This window comes from Lichenostomus cassidix, chromosome 2 (genome assembly GCF_008360975.1).
Source record: "Lichenostomus cassidix isolate B80296 chromosome 2, HeHo_3.0, whole genome shotgun sequence".
NCBI classification, from domain to species: domain Eukaryota; kingdom Metazoa; phylum Chordata; class Aves; order Passeriformes; family Meliphagidae; genus Lichenostomus; species Lichenostomus cassidix.
The window spans coordinates 105769836-105784285 of NC_139482.1; the positions used below are offsets into that span (position 1 = coordinate 105769836).

Consider the following 14450-nt stretch of genomic DNA (forward strand, 5'->3'; position numbering starts at 1 on the left):
TTATGCATACAAGCAAAAATCAATGGGCACCCAGAAACCAAATCTTCTTTGACTTAGTGTTTCTGTTACAATTTGTAAAGCCAGCTGTTTTAAAAGATAAAATACTTTTTCTCTTTTTTCAGTTTTGTGACAATACTGGTAACATTGGTAGAAAATCAGATTCAGTCTTAGGATTTCCTATTATATGCTGGTAAATTTAACCTTACTGTACTACATCTAGATCTATCAAAGACCTCTAAATAATGACAGTCACAATCAACGATTTATTATGCTAAGCTCTTTACAAGATGCTTTTTGATGCTGACATATAGAACAACAATATTCCATAAATAACAATCACTCTCCCTTTTTTTAAAACATTGTTTCCCTTTAGAACTAGTTAGAAAATATTTCTTACTCCCTGATGACTGGCACTATGTATTGTTTATTAGCATACCCCTAGCATTATTCCTGATATGTGACTTCGTTGAAAAACAAAGAAACATAAATGTAATGGCTGGTCTTTTCTCTTGTTAGCAGAGCAACGCAGAGTGCATGTCAAGAATTGTCGGCAAAATTATGACTGATGTACATAAAGACAACACATCCAAAGGTTGGGGTTTTTTTGAAGTCAAATGCTAAAAAATAAAGTGATTTGACAACAACAAAAAATAATAATTTACTAGCACTTACTAGCCTGTTCAAAATGATCTGACATATTTGCAGAATCACACACAGAGTTTTTCTTTTTATCATGAAGGGAAGATAGTTTTTGTGACTGCTGCTTGATCAAGCACTAGTTCTTTTTTGTTTCCAAACATATTCTAAAATGTTGACATCAACTTTTATTAGATCAACACACACTCATCTCAAAGTGTCTAAACTTGTGCACAGTTAAGTTTTTATTTTAAAAGCATACTCAGTAAATTCCATTTACTCCTAGATTTTCAAAGTGATCAAACCCAGTCATTTTCACACCATGTTGAACAAAACCCACCTACTTATTTCCATATGTTTCACATTCTAAAGAAGTCGTTTTTCACTGTACGTTACATATGAGTCTCACAAGCTTTGTCAGAACCATGGGAACTGCTCACAGGAGCTCCTGGGTCCTGATATGCTTCATGGCTGGTCCCAATTCCCTACTAGGGTGAGATCTGCTGGGAGACCCAGCCCCTCCTTGCACTGTGTTTCCAGAAAGGGGAAACTTGTGGCAACAAGACAAATGAACCCTGAGGTATTGCAGCTCCATGCCCCTTGTCTGGATATGAAGGAAAGAAGCCTTGCAGCACTTGTGTAACACACCACAGAAGAAAAACTGAATTGTGAATTGAGGCATTTGAATTTCTCAAGTGTGTCCAGCCTTCTGCAATGCAAGATAGCTCTACAGAGAAAGAAACTCAGGTCTGTGACAGCCATCCTTGTCTTGTCTTGCTGCAGCTGTTTGCAGCAGAGAACTCTTGCTGAGCTCCCTTGTCCTCCTGCCCAAGCCACCAGCCTGTGGAGGACTCAGCAGGACAGGGCAGGCACCCCCTGCTCCAGCTCACAGCCCTGAGCAAGTCAGCCCCACACAACAATGCAAGTTGGACAGCTGAGGCCACTTACACCCTAACCTGCTTTTCCCAAGGGACACCTGTGAATCTCCTGGGAGACAGAAGGATGGCAATATTGCCATTCTTCCGTACAAACACAGAAAGAAGCTGTCACATATTTCCTATAACAGAGTAATTTCATATCAGCAAGGGTGGGCCACAGAAGACTCTAACCAATGTATTTCCATATGGACTCAGACAGGACCAGTTTAGTAACTGGAGAAGATGCAGTATGTTCTAAACTCTGCCATTTTGCAAAAACTCCAAAAGAAGAAAGGCACATGGGATTAAGAAGGCACATAGTTTAACTTTTTCCTTTTAATTATTATTATTAGTAGTAGTATCATCATCATCATCATCATCATTACCTCATCTTTTAGTAAAAACTCTCCAATAATCAAGCCCATAATCCTTCACTGAACCCCCTCCTGTCAAGAACCTAAGTGCCAATTTGTCTCCTACATGCTGAGTGTAAATCTGAGGCTCAAGTCATTCCTGGGGCCATTCAAAATCATTGTAGAAGAGTAACTGCTTGGACGAATGTCTCACAAGAGCATTGGGTGCCTGTTGCACTCCTGTTTTCATAACCAATTTAAAGCCTTCCAGCATTCAAAGCTTCTCTGTGACTTCATTTAAAGAGCTTTGGATTGGGCATATGCATGTGTCTCTCTAACCTTTTGAATAATTAATATCACCTAGACATTTAATTATTGTCTCAATACTCACTTATCACTTTGCAGTTTTCTGAATTTCTTTTCTATAAAGGTGCCCAGAGCATCCATGTGATGTGAAATGAGACTTTGCTGCTTTTATAAACAGTCCAGGAGTATGAGATTTCAACCAGTACTTCAAATTCTGTGCACAGAATATTATTTGCTTTGCTTTTATAAATAAAGCAAAACAACTAATAACCACTCTACTAGAGGATTTACAGTTCTATTCAGAAGTGCTTCAAAAGTACACAGAAGATACTTCTGCGTAGACTTCTGTGCCCTGTGACTGTCTGAGGTACCAATACACTCTTTTTTTTCCTATTCCCTAGCCTCATTATATGACTTGAAAATGAACTGCATATGCTACTATTCAGCTCATGCTCCACCTTCTTGTCAAAACCATTCAGTATTTTATAACCTGCCTATTTTGTTCTGACATTTCCCCAGTTTTGTACTATCAGGGAATTTCATCACCTTAATACTTATTCTTTATTCCAGACTACTGATATGCTGCGTAAGTTCAACAAAATTGGTGCAAATAATGATTCTTAAGGCCTTCCATTATTTACACCCTTCCAAACCAACCTGCTTCAATTCACAAGACTCCTATGCTTTCCATACCAAAGATCCTGTTTCTTTTCTTTTTTAGTCAAAGAAAGTATCTCTCCCTATGCTGTACTTATTCACCCAACAGATTAGTCTTTTGTGCTATACCGTTTCAAAAGCTTTGCTAAAATCCTGGTAAATCATGTTTATAGGCTTCTCTGTCAGCACTTGTGGCTACTCTCTCAAAATACTCTTTATTGAAAATTTTAAGCATGATCCTCCCTCTGTGAATCTTTGCCCTCTATCCTTCATTAAATTCAAACTTTCTTCTATCGCATCTCTGATTAGCCTTCCTCTGATGTTCCTCACTGTTTAAATCAAGCTCACAAACCAGTAACTTCATGCAGAATCCTTACATTCCCTATTACAAGTTTGTTTAGTGGCCTTTTCCCAAGCTGTTGATGCTTTTTCTTGAAGACTGCAAATTTATCTGCTTAACATTTCCTTTTATCTTTGGCTCCTTTCCCTGAGAATTTTGGAATGGATATTTTTGTAAGTAATTTATTATATGTTATATTCCATTATATTACCTCTAATCTGTACTTCATTCTTCTCCTTGGGAGGGATATGCCACTAGCTTTAAAACAAAGAATTTGTTTAGCAGTACTGTTAAAATCAAGGTTTCCTTGATTACACATACCATTTCTAGATCTCCTGTACCCATGCCTCTTTTAACTGAATACTTATTCCCTATATGAAATAACCAAAGTATCATTTATACCTTCTAATGCATGGCATCTACAGTCTCAGGCTCGCAGGCATCCCTAGTTTGTTCTACACTCCTTTCACACTTCTTTTCGATGCTCTACCAAAAATGGTTTTGATGTGTACCTGCTACCCTACCAATAACCTCCTGTTTACACCTAATTACATTATTTGCCCTTGTCACACTATTGAAAGGGACTTTCAAGGCTTTTCCCCCTCAGTTTTAGCACAGACTGAGTGTATGGATCAATGACACAGCTGAGACAACCTGCTGTTGCCAAAAAACAGTGATGCCACACCTCTCACATCCTTTAACTCCCTTCTCCCATATCAGTCATTCACTAAGTTTCCCTCACATAAATCCAGGGTGGAGTTAATTCAACCTTTTGAGCCAACAGAACAGTAACCAGACAAGAGAAAGTAAACAGCATGCAACAAACCATATGAAAAAAACCAAGGTAAAACATTTAAAACTTGCACCCTAACTACAGCAATTTGCCAGGGCTAACTTCTAATGCTACCAGCTAATTTTTTACCTCATTATCTTATTAAGCATTAGCACTGTGCTTGGCCCTGCATGAGACACAAGAGCAACCACGGTCCTAGCCTTGTCCATTTAGTCATTTTTCATCAGAGTTCAGATTAATTTTGACAGTGCCTTAATTGAGGATTTCTTTTCTATCTTCCTGGATGCTTATTTTGTCAACCTTAAGCTCTTAAAAAATTAAGCATATGTTAGCCATTTTCATGGCATAGTTATTTATTTATCTTGCTTATGGGGCACTGTCATCTTGTTTTTTTTTTTTTAATTGGCTAATTGCTAACTCCTGTAATTGTTCATACAACACCCTCTAATTAGTATTTCCTGATTACTTTTAAGAACATGTTCACAGAGATTTTATGAGGATTTTTCTGTTCTGTTTTTGTTTAGCAGGTTCTTATGAGTAACAGGGTCTGTGTGTACATACCTAGAGAAAGAATGCAATCAATCCCATAAGGTAAGCAAAATGAAAAATTGAGGAAAACATTATTTTTTCTCATTTCTTTCATTATGGTTACTAATTGCATTCATACACAAAATATATTGAGTAAGAAATACAAATGTTCATGTTAGTAGTCCTTCCTTCTCTATTCTGCTTGAATTCATGGTCTGCTGTTCTGTCTTTCACCTTTATTCTGGATTCTGCATTCAGTCATGTCTGTCTTCAATGTCTCCTAGTTACAAACCTTTCCTTCCCCTCGCTGATGAAGTGCATTAGCTTGCAATGTCTCACATTCCGACACAGGAAAAAACATATCTTGCCACATTTAAAAACTGCACCTCTTCCCTTTGAGATGTCTAATCCTTTAAGTCTCTCTAGGTCTTTCAAACTCAGTACTGAAGTGAGACACCTGCAAGAAAAGTAACTCTAAAACCTGGCAGCATGCGGCTGTGTATTTATTTTCTCTGTCTCAATTACTTCATATCAGGCTTACATAGTTTATGAACACAAACAGCTTAATGTACTGTGAATTTAACTGGGGATCTAAAATGCAAATATGCTTCTTTCTGTCTTTCAGTGTTTCTGTCCGAGGGCCTGATCCTGGGTGAGGCTGAGTCTCTGAGCAGTGCACGTGTATGTGCTGAGCAGTGCTCAGGAATTTGGGGCTGACTGTGTCAGTAACTGAACTTTCTGTCAGCATCCCCACCCCTTTCTGTCTCCTTACATTGCACTTAAAAACCAAAGCCAACAGCCAGCCTGAGACCCTCTGTAGCCCTAGAGCTGTTAACCCACCCAGAGGCATCCCAACACTCAGCATCTGTGTCAGAGCTGCTGTGTGGCTACAGACATTAAGGAGGAACTACGACCAACACCACACTGATAACTCTGCAGATGATGTGGCATCAAAGCCCAGGCACTAGAGCTTGACTTGGCAGGTCTGAGACTCAAAAAGCTGATATTCTGAGTAAGCTGATATTTTTTCCTTTCTAAAGTTATTTTTTGGGTTTTTTTTTTTTTGCTTTGTTTTAAAAAAGGCATACTGAGACAGACTGTCATTCAGTAAAGCCACTACTTTCTTCACCAACAATCAGCAACAGATGTAGCCCAATAAAATTAATAGTTTGCAAGTACGCACAAGAGAATACTCTTGTCTCTTTTCTCCATCACAGATTTTGTAAAAGCTCTCTGGATTTTAACAGAAAGGCAAAATCAGGAGCTTTTTATATACCTTTTTTTTTTTTTTGGTAACTTAGACACTACAGCTGCTTTTCTCCCACTCCGTGTAGAATTAATGCTGATTAATTTCACTTTCCAAAGTGTGACTCAGGACCCTCCCCCTGCCCTTAATTGTCCACTTTCAACTCAAACTGAATTCTGCACTATTACTTACCAAGATAATTTAATCCTACAGAATAGAAATTGCGCTCAAAAATATGCAACATTAATATTAATGTACAAACAGAAATATATTACTCATACATAATATATAAGAAATTAATTTTCATTGAAGTATCAGGAGAAGGAGTAAACCCCTTAGATCCTTCTCATGCAATTAACTCTGCACTTGGGGAAGTCAATGGGACTTCACAAATGAAGGCTTCACACAGTAACATTGGCAAGACTGGGGTTTTACAAAGGCACTACAAAATATGGTGTGAACAGAGTCCTATAATAATATTGCTGTGATTTTAGTACTACCCTGTATGGATACACTGAGGCCACATGAATGTTAACAAATATACTGGTAGCATCTGAGCTGGCACACAGCTGCTGACACTGCAATGACGCTTGACTGTGTGCCCAGTTGAAAAACCTCTGCTGGGGCAGTGCAGCTGCCCAAGGAAGTGGTGTACCAGCAAAACAAGCACTCTGCTGAGCCACTCTTCAACACTACCCACAATGATTTGTGTCTGTTTTTTTTTAACTTGTTCTTCTCTAAGGGAATTAAAGGAAATTCCCAGAATTGCCTCTGTCCTATTTCATAATCTTTTACTTTCACATTAATTCTTAAAATACCAGCAGTTCCTCTTAGGTACATCCTGTATTAAGTTACTGTCTTTTTATATGGGGCTTCAGTCTACCATTCCCTATCTGAAAAAAAAAAAAAAAAATTGCAGAATTTGTTTCAGAAGCAGAATGCCATACTTCTAGGTTTGAAGGACTTCGACCACTCAACCACCATCGTACAAACTACCAGCTGTGAAGCAGGGAACATAAGAGAAATGAGGAACTATGGTTAAGACGGATAGTTTGGGAAAATCACCAGGTGATGCAAACATTCCCTGCCTAGGCCCATGAGAGAAGCACCAAGCAGCAGAGAAGGATCAGTTACAAGCTGGCCACTGTCAGTGATGGTTGCAAGGATTTGTGGGCAGTCAGTTATGTTCCTAGCTGGCCCTAAACCTATTCCAGCCATTAGAGCAGAAAATGAGGGGGCTGTTGTAGCAGTGGTAAAACAAACACAGAAGGAAATCTGGAAGCTTGGAGTCTCAGATCATTCTTTGTTGGTGAACCACCCTGTTTCCTATTTGAAAATATAGAGAGGAAGAGGTGGCCTTCCAGATACAAAAAGCCATTAGGTGTATCTTTTTAGACAGAATGCTGTGCAATATCTGAATAATAAGCAAAAAACAGAGGAAATGTATCCCAACACAGGACACCAAAACTGTGGACATATGATCAAAGGGCATAAATAGCTCCCTTCTCTCCTACTTCCCATCTTGTTTTTGAGTACACAAGCAGCAAGCAACTTTAAAAGGGCCACATTTCTAAGTGGCTGCATTTCTAAGACAGTCTTCAAAGGCATTTCACAGGCATGAAAAATGATTCCTAGAAGTGCACATTATTATTGGTAGGACTGTACTGAGGTGCTCAGCTTTTATTCTCTGACTTTTGGAGCCATATACCAGCAGCAAATGTTTAGCCGCCAAACAAGAACAGGGTAACATCAACATACACCTGGTAGATGGGCCCAAAGAAAGACAGAAACCACTAAAGAGCAAAATGGGTGATCTCTGGGGACCCTCTGGTCCAGTCCCCCTGTTCAAGAAGGGCCACCTAGAGCCAGACCACGTCCAGATGACTTGTGAGTATCTCAAAGGATACACAACCTCTCTGGGTAACCTATGCCAGGGCTCAGTGGCCCTCACAGTGTTTCCTGATGTTCAGAGGGAACCTCCTGTGTGTCCATTTGTGCCCTCTGCTTCTGGTTCTAAAATGTCACATGGTGAGGCTGGATGTTAGCAGGAGACACATCTCTGCTGTCATACGCAGCAAAATAAGCTGTATAAAATAGCACAGGTCATATTTTATACAATAATTTGTAATACAATGCAGGAAGTAGTATAAATGAAAGATGGCTATGGCGGGAGAAAAAGGTACCTCACAGTTTTGAATCACCAGGCATAAGATCAACTAACTGCTATCACAGAGTTATTGCAGGTCAAAGAAAAGTATCCTTTAACAAGATACTACACATCAGGTGGTTTGTTTATGTTCGTTTTGTACAACTTCATGAAACAAGCAGTCCTGGGGCTACATACCCATTTTAAATTAATTTATTTTATTTCCCTCATGACAGAGTAACAAATTTTGGTGTTATGTTTGTTCTATGAGACCAAGTAGTACACACATTGTATATAAGAACTTTATTGAGTAGTGGTGAAGAACAGTTTTCATGTACAGTCACTTAAGAAGCTGACCTGGGAGTATCACAAAGAACAGGTCACAGTTTCTTCTTAGAGCTTCATTTCTTGTGTTTGCTTGACTTCCACATAAGAAACAGCTATAAATTTCAGCTACAGCCATTTCCATGGTTTGGATCTCTTAAATGTCTCTTTCGTATTTGGATTATATCACCTCCTGGGTCATCTCTCTTTCCAAACATTTTAAAAACTTCATAGGTTTTGAGATTACTGTTAATCTACGAAGTTTTTCTTGAAATTGGCCACAAGTAGTCCAATAAATAAGAGGGGGAAGTAAGAGAATCCTCTAGAGGTATGCAAACCTATAGACAAATAGAGGTATGCCATGATTTTCCGTGTTTTGTTCCTAAAGATGATCAGGCTAGAAAATTGTGTGGAATTTCTTCTTGTTTCTACCCAGTTCCAAGGTTAGAATACAAACACTCATCACTACTGTGATTTTCCTCTGGGGCTATGCAGAAATTGTGGCATAGTACACCAGCCAGTTGGCCAGCAGTACAAGTACAGTGAAAAGCCCATGAGGATATAGGGGACTGCACAGCTGAGCCATAGGAGTATACATCTCATGGGTATTTTGTCTCATAAAGCTTTGCTGAATCTACATGTGCCCTCTCTAGAGACGCTTAAGGACTTTTATCCACATTCCTGTGTCCCTCTCCAGTTCTTCTGACTTTCTTCCAGCAGGCATTCCACCCCACCATTCATTTTATGGAAATCTTGATTTGGAGCTCTTCAAAATTTGGAGAACATGTTATCCTTTCATCCTCTCATGCAAAGTTTTCCACAGGTGTGAAGAAGATGCCTCTCCAAACTCCCCATCTGAAGCCTCTGACAAATAACAAGACAGACAAACAGCATTAGATTTTAATGACCAGTGGACAGGAAACTAAGAAAACTCACTACAATTATCCCCCTTGCTTCTGTTCAGCAGCTCCCAGCCAACATATGGCCTTCCTTTCACAGACTGAACTCATGGTGTGTGTGAGGTGCGAAGTTTGAAGCTTAACTTTGGTAGGATTTACAGCAACAGGATAAGAGTCATACTATCCCTGTAAAATTCAAAGAGGACTCTGACAGCTCACTACCAAATGTGTTAAGACAAAGAGAAATGCTTAAGCTGGATCTTGTCAGCCACTTCATGGTAGTGACACTACCAGAAATCAAAGCATAGTGCAAACTGGAGGTGGCCTACTGTGGCAAAAAAACCCCAAGCTAGCCCTTCCTAAGATATATATAGTCACACTTTAAATAATACTTTCCTGAAAACAATGTTAAAATTATGCCAGAAAACAAAAATGGTATTTTTAGTGAGCTCATTTTGAAAATTCAGAAGCAGAAAATATGTTTGTCACAGATTAGTTCCACAAACTATTTCAAAGCCAAATCTTTGTGCCAGCAACAAACCTTCTTTACCTTTTTCTGTCCCTGGATCGAAAATACGGCATGAAAATCACTTGTTCTGGGCCTGGATTCACTGACAGGAAACCCAAGGCACTACTTATGTTTACATTACAAGTTTATGTGCTTATTCATAAAAATCCTGTAGTCAGAACGATCAGCTTGGATTGCTGATGAGGAGGATTATTTTAATTTCTTTATGTATTTCAATTAAATGCATGAGTATTGATTTCAGTGCATTTTTTTCAGTTAAAAGCACTGTGATTTATATTGCTAAAATGCTATTGCTTGCCCTGCCAAAAGCATGCATCTGGGAACATTTCTGGGTTGCTTACAGTCTTTTCTCTCTTCTTTCCACCTCTGACTGCCAGTGCATGCTGTTGAAATAAACCAGCTACTTCAAAAGGCAGCTCCTGTTTTCTGTCTTTGTGGGTCTGGCAGTGTTTTGAGAAGTAGGGGGAAGAATAGTAAGAGAATAAAGGTAGATTCAGGGCCCATGAATAAATAAAGAGAAAAAAATGTAATGATAAAAGAGTGCACCTACCTGAACTCCATTCTTTCTCCCAGGGTGATACCATTTCTGGATTCATTTGAGGTCGTAGAAGTTGAATTTCAAGGAGCCAACAGCTCTCCACAGCATCTGAATTTTGTGACCCCCATCTCAGGAAGCTCATTGTCAGCCTGCACTTTCATGGCTCCTTCCAGAACAGTGCTGTGATGTGCCCAGTGTCCCCTGCTGTGACACGCCCATCCTGGCATACAGCTCTACACAACCACAACGGGACAGAAAAGCAGCCCCAGATTCACTTATTCTGCTCTCCAGCTGGTGTGACAGTTGCTAGCTCTCTCCTTTGTCCAGCACTTCTGATACTCTCTGCTACAGTGAGTTTCTGCAAGTCTTTTGCCACACCTAAATAAGCATCTTTGCTCCTGAAATAATTTGGCCGTGTACTTACACTGCTCCTTCTCTCCTCAGGATCAGAAAACCCAGAGCATTCTTGTATTATTAATGAAAGACTGTCTGCATTGCCACAGGTAATACACTATTCACATGAGCTTCACATTCATAAACAAAGTGATACAGAAGCAATTATGCTTCTACTCTGAAAGTTACCAACAGGACCCCAAACTGAGCACAGTTGCACGTGTGGATACACTAGCAGAATTCAGCTTTTACCATTATACTGTTGGTGTAAACTGGAGTCCTTTCCCTCCTCCCCTGCCAGCTAAGACATGAACAATATAACTTATCGTACAGTTATGTTGGTGTGATTCTGCAAGTACAGAAGTCCTGAAGTTTAAGAAGCGAGGGCATGCTTTCTGCTGAGTCAAGAGTTCTCTCATTAGGTGCATGACAGCGTACTAAGGGGGAACAAGATAGTCAAGGCCACCTACTTTTTCTTGAACAGTTTTTCATCTTCCAAGTGTTTTACAAAAAAATATATTGGAAGTAAGCATGGCAACACACTTTTCAAGAAATATCTATCTTACGTTCTGAATAAGGAAAATGAAGCAGAGATGTTCAAGCAGATTTGGCCAAGTCAGCAAAGCGAGTGAGTGACAGAAAAAGGTCTAGTTCTGAACACATCAGCATACTGGACCTTATTCTCTGCTTTTAGACAGTAACTATCACTAAGGTTATCACCCTAGCCTAAAAGTGTGCTTGCAGTGTGATTCAAGATCTTTACAAGAAATCTACAACCAGCTGAATTCAGCACATTATTAAGGCCCAAAAATTAACTTGCAGATTTTTACAAATTTTACAAATTTTAGAGTTCTTTCAAAAGCTAGCCATCCACAAGCTGCCTGTTTAAGCCTGTGTGATAGCTTAGGGGTACTTGATTCAGCAGTGTAATATGCTTAATGTGTTCTGACCTGATCCTTGAGTTGTTGTAACCGATGATGAGCACTGCTCATCATTTCACATCCCAACAAGAAGGTAACTTTCAGCAGAAATGATTCAGGTCAACATCTTTCACTCAGCAAGTGGGGTGAGCTCAGCAGGTGACAGCTCAGCTGATGACATTATACCATGGTAATTGCACCCTATCACATTACTGAGTACAGACTAGAAAGGGAAGTTTTCTAGCTCAACCATGAGAATACTCGGCAAAGAAACTACAAGTGACATTTTCGGTGTTATCTTTTATCCTAAAAAGGTATTTTCAAATATTCTTATCATTGTAATCTATTATTGGGTAGAAAAGGGTATTCAGCACTATTGATGGTCTGACAATTTGTCTTGTATATGTAAGATATCTATTGTTCTTGCCTTAGGAATGAAATGTTCTTTATATATAGGTTGAAATCTCAAACCATGTGATTCTCAAGAATGCAAATGAAACTTTTGCTCCTTAGTATTGTTAATATTTTTTGTTGAAAATTTCCCCAAAATTGCATGTTTAAGTAACTTCAACAGCTACTTCAAGCTGAAGATGTCTTCAACATCCCATTCAGCTCAAGAAACATCCTTCCAGTGGAGTATCAAAGCTCATGACTAATAACAAATTTTAGAAATCCAATTTGTTTGTGTTAACTGCTTATGTTTTCATTTCCCTCAGTCTGTACATCCAATCTATAGTTTTAAAAATATGCACATTACCACTTTCAATTTGATTCTCATTGCTACAATGCTTGCATCACTTCAATTTGAAACCAGTAATATCTGCTAGAAAAATAAATTATCTTTCAGGATTTTACAAACATGCATTTATGGTTTCCAGAACTACTAATGCTCTATCAGGAATTTGATAGCTTTGTCTTCCCATGAGAAAAGAATCTGAAAGTCTACATTACTATGTGGACACCAGAACCATAGATACTGAAAATACAGTTTACATGCTCAGAATGGGGGTGGGAGGCAAATGGTGATTTGAAGGAGGCAAATGCCATTCACAAATCTGTAGTTTAAAAAGCTTTTTCATCCTAAATACACTTTTAGATAAAAATCAAAAGGATTAAGAAGAGGAAGGTGATGCAAATTAGAAGTATAACTAAGAACTCTGATTATACCCAATCCAAGTACAGGAAGATTCACTAATGACACTGACAGTAACTGATCTTACATCACCACAAAGGATTCCCAAATCTCTTTTTGTCTAGTTTACAAGCAAGAGAAAGACAAGTTGGTAACATCTTAGCATGGTAACTGACTTAACACATGATTCTGATTGTGGTTGAGGCAGCAGGAATTCGCTTCCAACATGACTGGGAAGAGGGATTTCATGTAGTCACTCAGTGCAAGATGACAGAAACAGAAACCAGGATGACTCTGAACCTATCAAAACATGCAGCTGGTAATCCTGTGGTTCAGACTCAGTGGGATCATCACTGGCCTGAAACACAGCTAGTCAGAGCCACTCCTCCCTTCTTTAAAAAGAAGGTTTTCCTTGGACCTCAGGTTCTCAGTGTAACAGCCTTCCATAAATTCCACACCACATTCCTCAGGTGTCCCCTACCACCACCCAGTGTGCAAACTGGAGATGAAGAAGTTATGAAAGCAGAGGACCTTTTCCTGGCAGGTGCATCCTACCTGGTACTTCATCCTGACCTTTCAGCTCCAATTTTCTGTCCGTGGCACTCCAGGCTCTGTGCTACCTCAGTGGCCTTCTCCCAGCCTATCTTCAGCTATGTTCCCAGAAGCTCTGAAAATACTTACCCTCTTGGTCCACCTATCCTTATGTATCCTGCCTCTTGCCCTCCAATTTGCACAACACTGTTATATGACATGCTGAGAGATATCTTTCCCAACAAGATGGGCTCACAAACAGGGAGTGAGGAAGGTGATGGAAGAACAGCAGCTCCCTAGCCACAGGGTACCCATACACATTCACAGCAATGGGTTGGACCACGTTTGTATCGTAGGCTAAGAGCTTTCTTGAAACAAAAGCTATTATTTCTTAAAATTTGTTTGTCCTGTGTTTTTAGGCTTCCTGAATTGTAAAGGGTCATTATGCAAGATACCATGCCTAAAATATTACCTCTAAGTCATTCTAATGATAACATTTCTGAAGATAAAACAGACTCCCTTCCCTCAGTACATGACCCCCCTACCTCTCCACATACATGTGTCATTACTTGGTTACTGGTGACTGAGGAAGCTGATGACATTTTTCAAGAATTTGATATTTAAAAGTTATGCTGCATTACGGACTTTCAATCATCAGGCACTACGGGTTTCGGTGACATCAAAATGTTCTTCATCAGGAATGGAAAGAAAAACAACAAGAAATTGCATCCAAAAGGACTGATTTCCCAATTTACCTTAGGCTAGCATTGCACTTCTAGTTAATCAAAATATGCTATAAGACGGGAAAATGAAAGTCTACAACACAATTAACAAAAACCCCCTCAATTTGTTGCTCACAAATATTTTTTTAAAAAATCAACCCCTTATGCCAGCATTTTGGCTCACTGTGTCTACTTCTCCGTCATTAATGCTCTCTGCCGTAAGCACAACTCCTAGCTGGGGATTCCAATGCATATGGGAGCTAGGATAAGATTCCAGATCTCAGTTGTGCTGGCATGAAGATAGGTCTCCTCAGTGATACAGAAGACAATATCCTAGGGAGACTGGAATTAGTCCTATTCTGCAAATTTCAATCCAAGATGTAAGGCGTATCAAGAAGAAAGTAATTACCAGCTAATGGCTGTGTATGGAAATGTAACATGGATCAGCCTAAGCATTTCATGGCAAGTGATAAGACAGCTTGAAAAAAGGGGCATTTTTTCCAAAAGGATGGAAGGTGTCAAGAGCAAAGAAAAAAGGGT

The 14450-nt window shown here is 39.3% G+C and overlaps 1 protein-coding gene and 2 long non-coding RNA genes across 3 annotated transcripts in view; 1 reads left to right on the forward strand and 2 right to left on the reverse strand.

The window, feature by feature from the left end:
* ZNF521 (zinc finger protein 521) overlaps nucleotides 1-14450 on the reverse strand; it is a 229360-nt gene that overhangs the window by 119820 nt on the left and 95090 nt on the right. The window lies entirely within an intron of this gene.
* Nucleotides 4527-5595, forward strand: LOC146441919 (uncharacterized). The gene is made up of 2 exons (XR_014850076.1): nucleotides 4527-4593; nucleotides 5156-5595. It is a non-coding gene; the product is annotated as an uncharacterized LOC146441919 (long non-coding RNA).
* On the reverse strand, nucleotides 8120-14447 carry LOC146441920 (uncharacterized). Its single transcript, XR_014850077.1, has 2 exons — nucleotides 10016-14447; nucleotides 8120-9110 (listed from the first exon to the last, which is right to left on the reverse strand). It is a non-coding gene; the product is annotated as an uncharacterized LOC146441920 (long non-coding RNA).